This window comes from Jaculus jaculus, chromosome 14 (assembly GCF_020740685.1).
Source record: "Jaculus jaculus isolate mJacJac1 chromosome 14, mJacJac1.mat.Y.cur, whole genome shotgun sequence".
In the NCBI taxonomy this organism is placed as follows: Eukaryota; Metazoa; Chordata; class Mammalia; order Rodentia; family Dipodidae; genus Jaculus; species Jaculus jaculus.
In genome coordinates, this window is record NC_059115.1 from 29,347,670 (window position 1) to 29,363,032 (window position 15,363).

At 44.1% G+C, this 15,363-nt stretch overlaps 1 long non-coding RNA gene across 1 annotated transcript; it reads left to right on the plus strand.

Moving 5' to 3' along the window:
* Positions 1 to 1,050: 1,050 nt before the first annotated feature.
* Positions 1,051 to 10,750, plus strand: LOC123454678. Its single transcript, XR_006633437.1, has 3 exons — positions 1,051 to 1,154; positions 4,228 to 4,331; positions 10,638 to 10,750. It is a non-coding gene; the product is annotated as an uncharacterized LOC123454678 (long non-coding RNA).
* Positions 10,751 to 15,363: the final 4,613 nt, after the last annotated feature.

The window sequence follows — 15,363 nt, forward strand, 5'->3', positions numbered from 1 at the left end:
CACAGCATTATAGATACTGGGGATCAAACCCAGGTCTTTAGGCTTTGCAGCTGGGCCCATTAACTGCTGAACCATCTCTCCAACCCAGAAGTTGGGTTTTTAATGGGCCATATTTACAGAATGAGTTAGGGCCCGGAGAGATTGCTTAGTGGTTAAGTGCTTGCCTGTGAAGTCTAAGGACCTCAGTTCGTGGCTCGATTTTTCAGGTCGCATGTGAGCCAGATGCACAAGGGGGCGCACGCGTCTGGAGTTCGTGTACATTTTTGGTTAGAGTTCCATTCTCTTTCTCTTTCTCTGTCTGCCTGTATCTTTCTCTACCTGCTGCTCTCAAATAAATAAATAAAAGTAAGCAAAACAATTTAAAAAGGGAGTTAGCCTGGAAATGTGGTACAGCTGTCAATTATGCTACCTGATAGGTATGAGGGCCTGAAGGGGCCAATACTGCCAGAGTCCGGAAGGCCATGCATGCCTGTGACCTCCATCCTGTCTGTGAGCAGAGACCTGGGAATCATGAGACCTTGAGAAAGGACAGCAAGGCCAAGTGCACAAACGTGTAGGCACCACCAGGAACACAAGCACAAACAATCCTTTTTCGTTGGAGGAAAAAAGGGGGAGGCGGACAAGAAAAGGTAATGAAAGGGCACTTTGAGGAAAGTACGACTTATTATGTACATGTACAAACTTGTCAAAACAAAAGGGACAAAAATTGTTGTACACGCCAAATAATCCTGTGTTCAAGGGTTTTATGAAAAACCTCCAGGAGCCAAAATACCATGATGAATTCTCTGCTAGACACAACATTCTGCGAGTCAGTGAGGTTTTGCTGTGTGCTTCGGAGAGGACTGTAATGCGTGTGACAGACCCAGGGAGGGGAGGAGGATTTCCCAGGGAGGAGCCCAATACCTGGACATGCGGCTGAGAGAGAAGAGCGGAATCACTGTTCCTTCTCCTCGTTCCACATTCACACGCATAGGGGCTTTTCTAACATTTTCCATAGGCTTCAGACGCGCGTGGTTCTGTGAGCTGTTAGTTACTTTTGCGTTTTCCCAGGACAGCTTCACGCCACTCATAGCTGCTGTGGTGAAGGACAATGTGCAGATAGCAGCGATCCTGCTCACGAAGGTGAACGTGAATGCCAGCGACTAGTGGAACAGGTAGGCTTCATGCTGTCTGTGTATGCGTGGATGTGGGGGGAGCTGTCTGTCTGTCTTTGTGGGATGTGGTGAGAGAGCGAGGATGGGCACACCACGGCATCTAGCCACTGCAAATGAACTCCAGATGCATGTGCCACCTTGTGCATCTGGCTTATGTTTGACCTGTAGAATTGAACCTGGATCCTTAGGCTTCCCAGGCATGTGCCATAACTGCTAAGCTGTCTCTCTAGTCCTCAGGGTATATTTTTGCAGGTTGATTTTTTTGAGGCCAGTCAAACAGACTGGCAGTTTTTAAAGAGCGAGATAGATAATTGGCACGCCACGGCCTCCGGCTGCTGCCATCAAACCCCACGCATGTGCCACCTTATGTGTCTGGCTTATGTGGGATCTGGGGAGTCAAACATGGGTCCCTAGGCTTTACAGGCAAGTTCTTCCACAGCTAAGCCAATCTCTCCAGCTTGCATGTTGATTTCAAAATTATTTATATAGAAATTCAATCAGGAGCTACCACATGGTTATTAGTCCCATTTACTGCAACTACTCTAATATTTACTATATGTTTCCATATTTCTAAGTAATTCTCAAATTTATTTAGTTTTTCCCTTTTGGCCTTTAGCCAGTTATGAGTTGGAAAATAGTGAATTAGGGTAGGGAAGAATTCTTCACTTAAATATTTACCATTTTGAGGTCACACCTCAGCATAGTGATTGCCCCTTATATAAAAGTTGCTGTGGGCTAGAGGACCTACATTAGCCAGATGCATAAGGGGCACTCACAGCTAGAGTTGATTTGCAGTTGTTGGTGGCCTGGTATGCCCATTCTCTCTCTCTCTGTCTCTCCATCTCCTTTCCTTCCTTCCTCCTTTTTTCTCTGTCAAATAAATAGAAAAATATATTACTAAAAGTTTCCGGGCATAATGGTGCATGCCTTTAATCCCAGCACTTGGGAGACAGAGGTAGGAGGGTTGCTTTGAGTTTAAGGCCACCGGAGACTGCAGAGGGAATTCCAGGTCAGCCTGAGTTAGAGCCAGATCCTACATTGGAAAACTAAAAAAAAAAAAATAATAAAAAATGAAAAATAAAATAAAAATCAATAAATGTGCATATATATATATGGGAAATATACTTAGTTTTCCCAAGTGGATAAGAGGCCATTTCCTAATTTGTCCATTTTAGCCTAGAAAATAATGTGAATACTCTACCTTAGGATGTGTATGTCTGTCCTTAGGTGTTGCTACTAAATTTAATAACACAGACAAGAGATTAAGCTGGTGAAATACATTGGAACACTAGTTTATACACTGTAATGTCACTGCTCTTTTAGAAATGCTCTCTTCCATGCCATAGTACGTCAATCAAAAAATATGATCCACCTTCTTCTTGAGCATGGTGGTGTGATGATGATTTGGTAGACAGTTCTGGACATACTCTGCATTATTACATTTAACGGATAGCCTTGACAAGTGAGTGTTTACATTGAAATGATAGGTAATGTTTATTGGATTTTTAAAAGTATTTTTAAAATTTATTTCATGTATTTGAGAAAGAGAGAGAGAGAGAGAGAAAATGGGCACACTATGCCTTCAGCTGCTGTAAACAAATTCCAGATGCATGCGGCACCTTGTGCATCCGGCTTACGTTAGTCCTTTGGCTTCATAGGCAAACACCTTAACCACGAAACCATCACTCCAATCCTATTGCATGCCTTTTCAATTGTTACAACTATATTATACTTGAATATCCAGTGAAATTTCATAGTCTAATTCAGTAAGTTGAAATGAGTGTAAGCTAGCCAACTTATCAGTCAGAAACTTCGCAAAATGCTAGATTAAGTTGATGTAGCAATGCATAGAGAATTCTGTATATTAGGACCTTTCTGTGGCAATTCTGGTTATTGAACCCAGAAACTCATGTATGATCCATATGTGTTATACCACAAAGATGCACTCCCACGAGTTTTAATCCAAGGATTTTTTAAGACCCCTGTCCTTAGAGACCACAGCATTATAGGTAGTGGGGATCAAACCCAGGTCTTTGGGCTTTGCAGGTGGCCCATTAACTGCTGAACCATCTCTCCAACGCAGAAGTTGGGCTTTTTGTGAGGCCATATTTAAAGAAGGAGTTAAGGCCTGGAGAGATGGCTTAGTGGTTAACCGCTTTCCTGCGAAGCCTAAAGGACCCCAGTTTGAGAGTCAATTCCCCAGGGCCCACGTCATCCAGATGCACAAGGGGGCGCACACGTCAGTTTGTTTAAAGTGGTTGGAAGTCCATTCTCTTTCTCTCTCTTTGTTTGCCTTGTTTTTCCTCTTTCTGTTGCTCTCAAATAAATCAATAAAAATAAAATAAAAAATTAAAGACGGAGTTAGGCTGGAAAGGTGGTGCCACTGTTAAATATGCTACCTGCACAGGTGTGATGGCCTGACGGGGCCCAATATTGCCAGAGTTGGAATGTCAGATCCCACAGTAGCAGTGGGCAAGGCCATGCACGCCTGTGACCCCCACGTGTATGTGAGCAGAGACCTGAGAATCATGAGACCTTGAGAAAGGACAGCAAGGCCAAGTGCACACACGTGCAGCCACCACCATGCACACAAGCACAAACAATCCTTTTTCATTGAAAGCAGAACGGGGGAGAGGGACAAGCAAAGGTAATGAAAGGGCACTTTGAGGAAAGTACTGTGTACTATGCACATGTTCAAAATTGTCCAAAAAGAAAAAAAGAAACAAAAATGGATGGGCAGACAAAATAGCCACAGTGTTCAAGGTTTATGTGAAAAACCTCAAGCAGCCAAAATACCACAATGAATTCTCAGCTAGAAACAACATTCTGCGAGTCAGTGAGTATTTACGGCATTTTGGAAAGGACTCTAGTTGGCTTGACAGCCCCAGGGAGAGGAGGAGGATTTCCCTGGGAGGAGCAGAATATGTGAAGGTGCAGCTGAGAGAGAAGGGAAGAGATCACTGTTCTTTCTCCTTGTTCCATATTCACTTGTATAGGGCCTTTCCTAACATTTTCTGTAGGCTTGAGACGTGCGTGGTACGGTGAGCTGTTAGTTACTTTTGCATTTTCCCAGGACGGCTAAAAGCCACTCATAGCTGCTGTGGTGAAGAACAATGTGCAGGTAGTGGCGATCCTGCTCACGAAGGCGAACGTGAATGCCAGCGACGATTGCAAGAGGTAGGCTTCATGCTCTATGAGTGTGTGTGGATGTGTGGAGGGTTGTCTGTCTGTCTTTGTGGGTTGTGTTGGATGCATGTTTATGTGTCCACACAGTGCCCCATGCACTGGCTAGTGCTCCTGCATCCATTCTTTTTTATTGTTTTTATTTTTGACTTATTAGACAGAGAGAAAGAGGGAGAGAGAGAAAGAGAAGAAAAGAGAGTGAGATAGAGAGAGAGAGAGAATATGAATGGCTGTGCCTGGTTCTCCATCCACTGCAAATGAACTCTAGATGCATGCATGATCTTGTGAATCTGGCAAACACAAGTCCTGTGGAATCGAACCCGGATTCTTTGGTTTTGCAGGTAAATGCCTTAACCACTAAGCAATCCCTCCAGCCTCATTTAAAATTTTTTTAATATATTTTTATTTATTTATTTGAGAGTGACAGACAGAGATAGAAAGAGGCAGTTAGAGAGTGAGAGAAAGAAAGAAAGAATGTGTTCAACAGAGCAACCAGCCACTGCAAACGAATTCCAGATGTGTGTGCCCCCGTGTGCACTGGTTCCTGGAGAATTGAGCCTCGAACCAGGGTACTTAGGCTTCACAGAGAAGCACTTAACTGCTAAGCCATCACTACAGCCCGAGCCTCTTTTTTAAAATAACATATTTTTATTTATTTAATTGACAGAGAGAATGAGGGAGACATGAAGAGAGAGAAGAAGAGAGTGGGAAGGGGTCACCCAGTCTTATTTGAACCAGAGTCTCTCACTGATTGCTAAGCTTGCCATCTTTACATGAACCCCTGTGACACCATAGAATCTTACTTGGAGACAATGACCTAATACCCATCCTATTTTTAAAAATATTTTATTTCTTTATATTAGGAAGAGAGAGAGGTAGGTAGGGATACCATGGCACACCAGGACCTCTAGCCACTGCAAAACAACTCCAGACACAGGCACCACCTTGGGCATCTGGCTTATGAGGGTTCTGGAGAATCAAGCCAGGATCTTTGGGTGTCATGGGGAAGCACCTTAACTGCTTAGGCATCTCTCCAGACCCCATCCTCCTTTTTTTTTTTTTTTTCATTTTGTTTGTTTCAAGTAGGACAGGATCTTGCTAAGTTACCACACTGACATTGAACTCAATGCAGGGCTGGCGAAATGGCTTAGCTATCGGAGCAGTTGCCAGGAAATCCAAAGGACTGAAGTTCATGTCCCAAGCACCCATGTAAAGCCAGATGCCCAAGGTGGCACATGCATCTGGAGTTTGTTTGCAGTGGCTGGAGCCCCTGGTGTGCCCATTCTCTCTATCTCTTTTCCTGTTCTCTGCCTCGTTCTCCCTGAGATAATTAAAAATGAAACGTAAAAAAATTATAATAATATAAACGAGTAATAAGAAGCAGAGCGACGTTTTTAAATTTTTGATTATTCTTATTTATTAATTTGAGGGCGACAGAGAGAGAGAGTGAGAATGAGAGTGAGAGTGAGAGAGAGAGAGAGAGAGAGAGAGAGAGAGAGAGAGAGACAGAGAGAATGTGTACACCAGCGCCTCCAGCCACTGCAAATGAACTCCGGATGCATGCACCACCTTGTACATCTGGCTAATGTGGGCCCTGGGGATCGAGCCTGAATCCGGGATACTAAGGCTTCATAGGCAAGTGCTTAACCGCTAAGCCATCACCATCCTCCAGCCCATGTGGCCAATACGGGGGGTGCAAATCTTATCAAATTTATCATGCACAAATTCCATGTAAGGAAAGCAAGTATGTCTCAGTTCTTGGAAATTATGAGGATCTGTTTTTAAATTATTTCTTTGCAAGGAGAAGAGCCAGAGAGATAGACAAAGAGGGAGATACAGAGACAATGGGTGGGTCAGGTCCTCCAGCTGCTGCAATCAAACTCCAGACGCATGTCCCACCTTCTGCACACAGTTTTTTTTTTGTGGGTATTGGGGAATTGAACCTGGGTCCTTAGGCTTCACAGCCAAGCACCTTAACTAAGGAGCCATCTGTCTTTTACGTACTGGTTTTTTGTTGGTATTTTTCAATTTCATTGTTCATTCGGGTCATTTGTTATGTGTAGATTTTTTTTCCTCAAAATGTCCTAGAAGATTAGTACCATAGGCTCAAAACATTTTACTTTTATACAAAAACACTTAAGCGTTCAAGTGAAGCGTTAGAAAGATACTTTTAGGAAAGAATAAGAAAAGGAAAAGAAAACATCAGACTGGATCTCTTCAGAGAGACTGTTTATTGACAGAAACTGGGAGGGGAGTCAGCTTTTTCATGGGATGAAGGCACTGGCCAGGCTGGGGTGAAAGCTTAAGGACCCAGCTTTAGTTCCCTGGTAACACGGTAAACCAGATGCACAGAGTGGCATATGCATATGCAGTTTGTTTGCAGTGGCTGAAGGCCCTGACATGCCCATTCTCATGCTTTCTCTAATAATTTATGTTTTACTTTTTTATATTTTGGATTTTCAAAATAGGCTCTCTTTCTAAACCAGGCTGACCTGGAATTCACATGTAATCTCAGGCTCCTCTCAACCTCACTGGTATCCTCCTCATTGCTGGCATTAAAGGTTTGCACTACCACTCTTGATTCTATCCCCAGTAAATAAAACTAATAAACTACATAAAGCAGGAAGATGGCTCAGCAGTTAAGCGCCTGCCAGCCTTGGTTTGATTCCCCAGGACCCACACAAAGCCAGATGCACAAAGTGGCACGTGTGTCTGGAGGTTGTAGTTGCAAGGGGCCCTGATGCTCCCCATTCCCTCTCCCTCAAATAAATGAAACAATACCAAGCAGGAGGGGGGAGTCTGGGGCAGAAGAGGAGGAGGGCGGGGTGCGCTCTGGGGGAGCGAGGCGCTGTGGGCGGGGCGGACGGGGAGGCGGGGCTCATCAGCTCTCCCTCTGCAGCACAGGACATCGCGCTCCCTCACTTTTTCTCCACTCACCGGGTCCACCGGGTCCATCTGTTCAGCGTCTCCCCGACTCCAGTGACCACGGAGGCTGCAGGGGAGGCAGGTCCGAGGTGAGCCCCGCGGGTCCTGCCCCACCCCGTCCCCGGGACCCGCGAGGCCTCCGCGCAGCGCTGGGCGGCGTCCCGGGCTGTGGAAGGTCCGCGCACCGCGCTCTCGCTGGGCGCCGCCACCTCCGAGGTCCGCGGGGTTGTCCAGCGGGGCAGCGGGCGTCAGGGCGGCGGCGGACATGCGCAGTGGTCCGCGGACATGGGCTGGTCACGGGGCGCGACGGCGGATGGAGGCGGAGGTCAGTGGTCAGCTGCGCAGGGAAAGCGTTGGGACGCGGAGACTGGCGCAGAGCTCACAGGCTTCTCCAGCGTGGCGGCCTTGGCCTCGGCCTCGGCCCTCAGGGTGGACAGCACTTGGGCCTCGGCCTCGCGTGGGGCCTGGTCTGCGCTGCGCCCGCTTGGCCCATCTTCCGTGGGAGGACCTTGGTGTCCATGTGAGGAAAGTCAGGGACCGCTGACCACTGCAGGCCCAGCCCTGACCTCCATGGTCCATCCCTGGCACCTGGGTCAGGCCCCGAGGTGGCCATGGGTGGGGAAGGGTTGAGGGGTCGGCTCAGGACCGCTGATTCCTTCTCCCAGAGCATCGCACTTGCTCCTGCCCTGCTGGCTGCAGATTATTCGCTCCTGGCCCCGGGCGCCCTGCTGCTTCCCGTGGGCCTGGGGGAGGCAGGGCCCATGCTTGGGATCACCCGGATCATCGTGGGATGGGTGCACCTGCCAGTCCACCAAGGTACCTGAGAGTAAGAGTCAGAGAGAGAGGAGAGAGGAGAGAGAGAGAGAGAGAGAGAGAGAGAGAGAGAGAGAGAGAGAGAGAGAGGGAGGGGGAAGAGAGAAAGAATGGGCACACCACAGCCCCCAGCCACTGCAAGGGAACTCCAGACACCTGTGCCTCCTGTGCATCTGGCTCACATGGGTCCTGGGCAATTGAACTGGGGTCATTAGGCTTGTCTTAACTGTTAAGCCATTTCCCCAACCCTGTTACACAATTTCTGAAGGAGAATTGACACTTAATGCAAAGGGGGAAATGGTAAGCTAGATCAAGGAACATTTCTCAATGTTAGCCTCCCCATTCTAATTGTTTTCATACTAAAAGGGAAATCACATAGTTGTTATTAGTTGTTTAGTATTTCCCTTTTTAAAAGATAGACTACTATGTCATATATATGTGTATGTTTATGTAACATTGTATATACAATAGTAGCTATAGCACTAAGGTTGAAAATAAATCTTAAATTAAATTTGTGCTTGATCGATAGTATTTGTAGAAGTATTAAATAGGTTTATGATTCACGGATTTACTTAGAATTTATACAAATTATGTGAGCCATGCTTATTGTAAAAGCTAATCCATGCATTACCTGTTAATCAATAATTTTCTATCCCCAAGTTTTTATCACCTTGCAAAATACGAAACTTTGTTTGAACATGAGTATAAGACAGAGAAATTTTCAAAAAAATGTGGAATATTAATGAAGAATAATAAATTACTTCTAGAACTATTACAAAGCATTCATAGAATCTCTTCAGTATGTGGTTGAAATATGACCCCTAACATGTGAAGGAACAGAATATATTTTAAAGACTTTATTTATTTTCATTTATTGACTAGAGATAAAGGGAGGGAGGGACAGAGAGGGAAGAATGAGCATGCCTGGGCCATGGCAAAGGAACACCAGAAACATACGCCACCACGTGCATCTCGCTTATGTGGCACTTGGAGACTCGAACCTGGGTCCATAGAACAAGAGGTAAGAGGGTCCACAGGTGCGACCTCCAGGAAGTGGTGGGCATCAGGGCCTAAAGCGAGAGAAGTGACTCCTTCCTGGGCTTGGCTCACTGGAGGGGAGAGAAGAGGGCGGTGAGAGCTGCTTTCACTGAGGATGCTGGGTCTTCTTCCCACTGTAGGCTCCTCAGCACCTGGTCCTGCACACCCTGGATGGGTTTGGACACCTCGCTTTTATAAGAGAGTCCAAACAAACATGAACCCTTACCTAGTTTCCAAATTCGCTTATAGTCCCCCCCCCCCCGCGAGCCCTGTTTGCAGCAGTTTTCACCCCAAATTTGAGAGAGACTCTATCAAGTACATAGTGGGGTTTCTGTACTTACTCATTTCAGCCTGACCTGCCTTGGACTTAATGTTTCTTGTAGATCAAAGTGAGGATTCTTTCTTTAGAGATATTTTATTAGCCAACCCTCTTTACCTATAATTCTTTTGAGAAATAAATTTTAGTGAAATGCCATTGTCTTGACTAGAACTGCTACAGGCCTACTGAATATTTTCCTGGGAAATGCATAATGTATGATGAAGCTTTATTTTATTTTGGTATTAAAAAAAGTTTAAATTCATGCTAATTTTAGTTGTAAACATCATGAGTTGTAAGTGGCATCTCCATACCATAAGAGTTCCCGTGTGTTATCATGAGCATTTCAACCAAGCATGGGGGTGCTGGCCCACAATCCCACTACTTGGAGATTGGAGCGGAAGGATATACCAGAATTAAGGTCTCTATACCTGTATCGGATTAAAATTGAAAAGAACATCTCAGACTTACTACAATAGAAAACCTTTAAATCATATCTCCACATTGTAAATAATTTTTTATTGTACTCATTTAAAATGTGCCTGGGCGGGGCGTGGTGGCGCACACCTTTAATCCCAGCACTTGAGAGGTAGAGGTCGGAGGATCGCCGTAAGTTAGAGGCGACCCTGAGCCTCCATAGTGAATTCTAGTTCGGCCTGGTCTAGAGTTAGATTCAACTTCAAAAAACAAAAAAAATATATACATATATGTTTGTTACTAGTAGTGAATGTAATATGTAATGAAGAGTGAGCTGCCTTGTGCTAGGAACAGTTCTCAATACACCCCATATATTCCCACAGAAGCATTGCCATGGTTTTCTGTAACATAGGGACAATTTTCAATCCCCATTTTATGGATGGGGGACAGAGCTGTCGAGTTCACAGCTAAACTAAGAAGTAGCTGGTGTTAAGTAACAAGGTGAAAGTAGGATTCCAGTGTCGTCTGAACTAAACCTCAACGTCATGTTCCTTGAGGTCAGCTTTGGTGGCCAGGGCAGGGACACATCTCAGTGGCAGATGCTTGCTGGCATTTGCTACAGCCTCATCACAACTAAACAAATGAAATGATATATATGTGAGTCCACATATATATCATACTATTTCTACACTATAAAATTAATTCTATGTTCCGTAATCTTCACAGTTACCTGGATGGTTGTTTTGGTGTGATGCTCCACCATATCTCTGAAAGCTGTCTCCTTTCCACAGGAGCGCAGTGAACTATGCATGTACTTACGGACACCCAGAAGTGGCAGGTCCTTCTAAAGAGGAAGTGTGAAATCAATGCATGTGATAGTGACAGATGCACACCTCTGATTAAGGTAAAGACTAGCCCACGCTCTCAGCATGAAGTGGACTTGGCCTAGACGTTTAGAGCACCTGGTGTGGTGGTACAGGCCTGTAATCCTAGCATACTGCACCCTGAGACAGTACGATTGTGATTCCAAAAGCCTGGACTCCTTAGGAAATCTGATTTCCTCCTAAGATGTAGACTCTGTGCGCGAAATGTCTTTTTAAAAAATGATAGAATATGGGCTGGAGAGATGGCTTAGTGGTTAAGTGGTTGCCTGTGAAGCCTAATGACCCCGGTTCGAGGATCAATTCTCCAGGACCCATTTTATCCAGATACACAAGGGCTCTCACGCTTCTGAAGTTCGTTTGCAGTGGCTGAAACCCCGGCATACTCATTCTCTCTTTCTCTCTCAAATAAATAAATAAAACAATTTTTTAAAGTCCCAGAATTAACATGGGATTATTTTTTTATAATTATGGAAAATGCTAATAAAAATTTTAAAAAATCCCAGAATAAGATGAATTTATGGCACTTACGCATATCCATTGGGAGAAACTTGTAGACAGCTTTTCTGGAATTCCTTGAATTGACAATGTATTCTTTTGGTACAATCCCCACAGGCCTCACAGCACCAGCATGAAGCCTGTGTGAAGATCCTCCTGCAGTTTGAAGCTTTTCCCAATGCTGCCCATGCCAAGAAGAACACGGCTCTTCACTATGCCATCTACAATGTTGACCCTCCAATGGTGACCACTTTGCTGGAATACCATGCAGACCCTGAAGTCAAAGTGAAGGTAAGCATGACCAACATCACTTACAAAGTACTTGATGATCATTTCTTCCAGCAGTAGCATGTGTCACTCCATTTTCCACATGGAGAAGTTCAATCATTCCTTGATTAAAAAGTTTCAAATTGAGGCTGGAGGGATGGATCAGCACTGAAGGTCTTTGCCTGCAAAGCCAAAGGGACCAGGTTTGATTCCGCAGGACCCACGTTATCCAGAGTCACAAGTGTGCGCACATGTCTGGAGTTGGTTTGCAGTGGCTGGAGGCCCTGGCATGCCCATTCATTCTCCCCCTCTCACCCGTCCCTCTTTCTCTGTTAAATTAAAAAAAAAGTTTCAAATGTAGCCAGGTGTGCTGGCACATGTATTTAATCACAGCACTCTGGAGGCAGAGGTAGTAGGATTGCCATGAGTTCAACGCCAGTATAAGTTTACATAGTGAATTCCAGGTCAGCCTTGGTAAGAGTGAGACCCTAACTCAACTCCCCCCATCTCCCCCCAAAAAAAACAGTATCAAATAAAATAGACAAAGGAATTTTTACAGACAGCTGGGTACAAATATGTTCTGTACATATATGAAAAATATTAGAGAAAGCAATGGATAAGTTAAAAGTAAATATATAAATATTTTTTCCAAATATGTTTCAAAATAAAAATAAAACTTTCCTGTATTTTTCCAAAGTTTATTTTCAGTTAGTTAAATGAAGACAGAAAACAGAATTTTCCCTGAAATCAGTCTTGAGCTGAAATCCAAAGAAAACCAAACTATTTCATGATAAGTTTAAATCTTGTTGGTGTTGATGAGTTATGTGAAAATGTTTCAGCTCTCTCAGCTGAGGCTAAATCAGGCAGAATGGAAAATGTGCAGAATATTGTATGCTAAAATGGAAACTAGATAATTGAGCAATAGCACAAAAAGCTTTCATTTATTTAATAGATGAACATAGAAAAATATTTGTTTCATTTCGGAAGATCGTAAGTCTTAGAAAACAATTGGCAGGGCATGGTGGCACATGCCGTTACTCCCAGCACTCGAAAAGCAGAATTAGGAGGATCACCATGAGTTTTAGGCACCCTGAGATGCCATAGTGATTTCTGGGTCTGTTGTGCTGGAGTGAGACAGTTCCTCAAAATACCCCCCAGAAAATTAATAAAGAAATAAAGGAAGGAACAGAGGGAGGGAGGGAGGGAAGGCAAATGAGGAAAGGAAGGAAGGAAGGAAGGAAGGAAGGAAGGAAGGAAGGAAGGAAGGAAGGAAGGAAGGAAGGAAGGAAATTATTGAGTTATAAACACAACCATATTTAGGACTTTGAGGCAAACTTTGTACTGATTATGTGGAAAACAGAGGGAGTTCAAATAATTTCTTGACACATGCCCCTCTCCTGTCAGAAAGAACGATTTACATGGGCTGGAGAGATGGCTTAGTGGTTAAGTGCTTGCCTGTGAAGCCAAAGGATCCCGGTTCAAGGATTGCCTCCCCAGGACCCACGTTAGTGAGATGCAAAAGCGGGTGTATGCATCTGGAGTTCGTTTGCAGAGTCTGGAGGGCCTGACGTGCCTATTCTCTCTCTCTCTCTCTCTCTCTCTCTCTCTCTCTCTCTCTCTCTTTCTCTCTCCGTCTTTCTCTCTCTGTCTTTTGCTCTTAAATATATTTAAAAAAAAAGAACCATTTGCATACGAGTTTAAATTCTGCTGCCAAATCTACATGTCTCAATGCAGGTGGATGATGTGGTACTTTATTTGTTGTTGAATTATTTATCCATTTTGAGAGAGACATAGTGGAGAGAGAAAATGTGGTCACCAGAGGATTCAGCCATTGCAAATGAATTTCAGACACATGCACCTACTTGTGCATATGGCTTATGTGGATACTGGAGACACAAACCTGGGTCCTTGGGCTCCACAGGCAAATACCTTAACCGCTAAGGCATCGCTTCCTCCCATGCTTTTTGTTTAATGAACTGAAGTTCTACTTTCAATTTCCAAGGCGCTATGTGCCCCTACTCAGCAAAAGTAAATGAAATTTACAATGAGTGACGTTGTTTCGGGGGCAGATAACATAAGAAAGTGAATATGTGAATAAGAGATGAGACTGAATTTCAGTTTCTCTGCTTCTTTGGTTCTTACTTAGATCACGCAGTACAACGTCCAGGGGAAAGTTCTGAAAATTTACAAATGTCCTTACTCCTCAGAAGTGTTTCATTCTGACACATCTCCTCTTTAAAAACTATTTGTTTAGTTGGGCATAATGGTGCATGCCTTTATTCTTAGGCCTCTGGAGGCAGAGGTAGGAGATCTCTGTGAGTTCAAGACCAGTCTGGGATTATAGAGTGAGATCTAGGTCAGCCTGGGTAGAGTGAGTTATCACACACACACACACACACACACACACACACACACACAAACACACACACACACACACATCATTCATTCATTCATTTTGTAAAGTGTAGCATGTGAATTCAATGATCACAAAAGTTAAAACAGCTATAGTGGTGCATTCCTCGTAATCCCAGCATTCTGCAATTAGATACAAGAGAATCATGAGTTTAAGCCTTCTGTCTGAAACATAGAAAGAGTGAGGCTAGCCAGTGGTACATTGCTACATAAGACCACATTTAAATATATGCCTGTTTATATTTCTGAAAGAACTGTAGATTAATCAAATAATACTTATTTCAAACCTTCCTATCCAATAATACCTATAACCTGTCCTTTCTCCTTTACCTCTATATTTTGGAAAGTTAAGCGTGTTCACTGGGGAGATGGCTTAGCTTTTAAGGTGCTTTCCTGTGAAGCCTAAGGACCCAAAATTGATCCTCAAACCTTTAATCCTAGCACTTTGGAGTCAGAGGTAGGAAGATCACCGTGAGTTCAAAGCCACCCTCAGAATACAGAGTGAATTCCATTTAAGCCTGGGCTAGAGTGAGACTGTACATTGAAAAACCAAAAAGAAAAAAAAAAAAGAGAGAGAGAGAGTAGTTTTTACCATATTTAATGACTTGGAGTGTAATAATCTTTTTCTTCCCACTATCACTCATCCACTATCCTTGACAAGGTCTTTAGCAAATTGATGACAGGTAGTGTTGTAATAAAAAGAAGTTGGGCTTTTATTTTTTTTCACTTGTTATTATTTATGTATTTGAGACGAGGAGGAAGATAAAGAATGGAAAGATGGAAAACAGGTGTACCAGGGCCTCCAACACTGCAAGCAAACTCAGACACATATGCCATCTTGTGCGTATGGCTTTATATAGGTACTGGAGATCAAACCCAGGTCTTTAGGCTTTGCAGGTGGGCCCTTTAACTGCTTAACCAGCTCTGCAACCCACTTATTGGGCTGTTAATGAGGCAATATTTAAAGAAGGAGTTAGGGCCTGGAGAGATTGCTTAGTGGTTTAGAGCTTCCCTGTATAAGCTAAGGAACCCAGTTCCAGGCTCCATTCCCCAGGACCCACATTAGCCAGATACACAAGGGGGCACATACATCTGGAGTTCGTTTAGAGTGGTTGGAGGTCCATTCTCTTTCTCTCTCTCTGTCTGCCTCTTTCTTTCTCTATCTGTGGCTGTCACATAAATAAATAAAAATAAAGAACACATTTTGAAGAGGGAGTTAGGGTGAAAAGGTAGTACAGCTGTTATAAGCTACCTGCACAGGTGTGAGGTCCTGAAGGGGCCTGATACTGCCAGAGTTGGAATGTCAGAGACCACAGGAGCAGTGGGCAAGGCCATGCATGCCTGTGACCTCCATCCTGTATGTGAGCAGAGACCTGGGGATCATCAGACCTTGAGAAAGGACAGCAAGGCCAAGTGCACAAACGTGCAGGCACCACCATGCACACAAGCACAAACAATC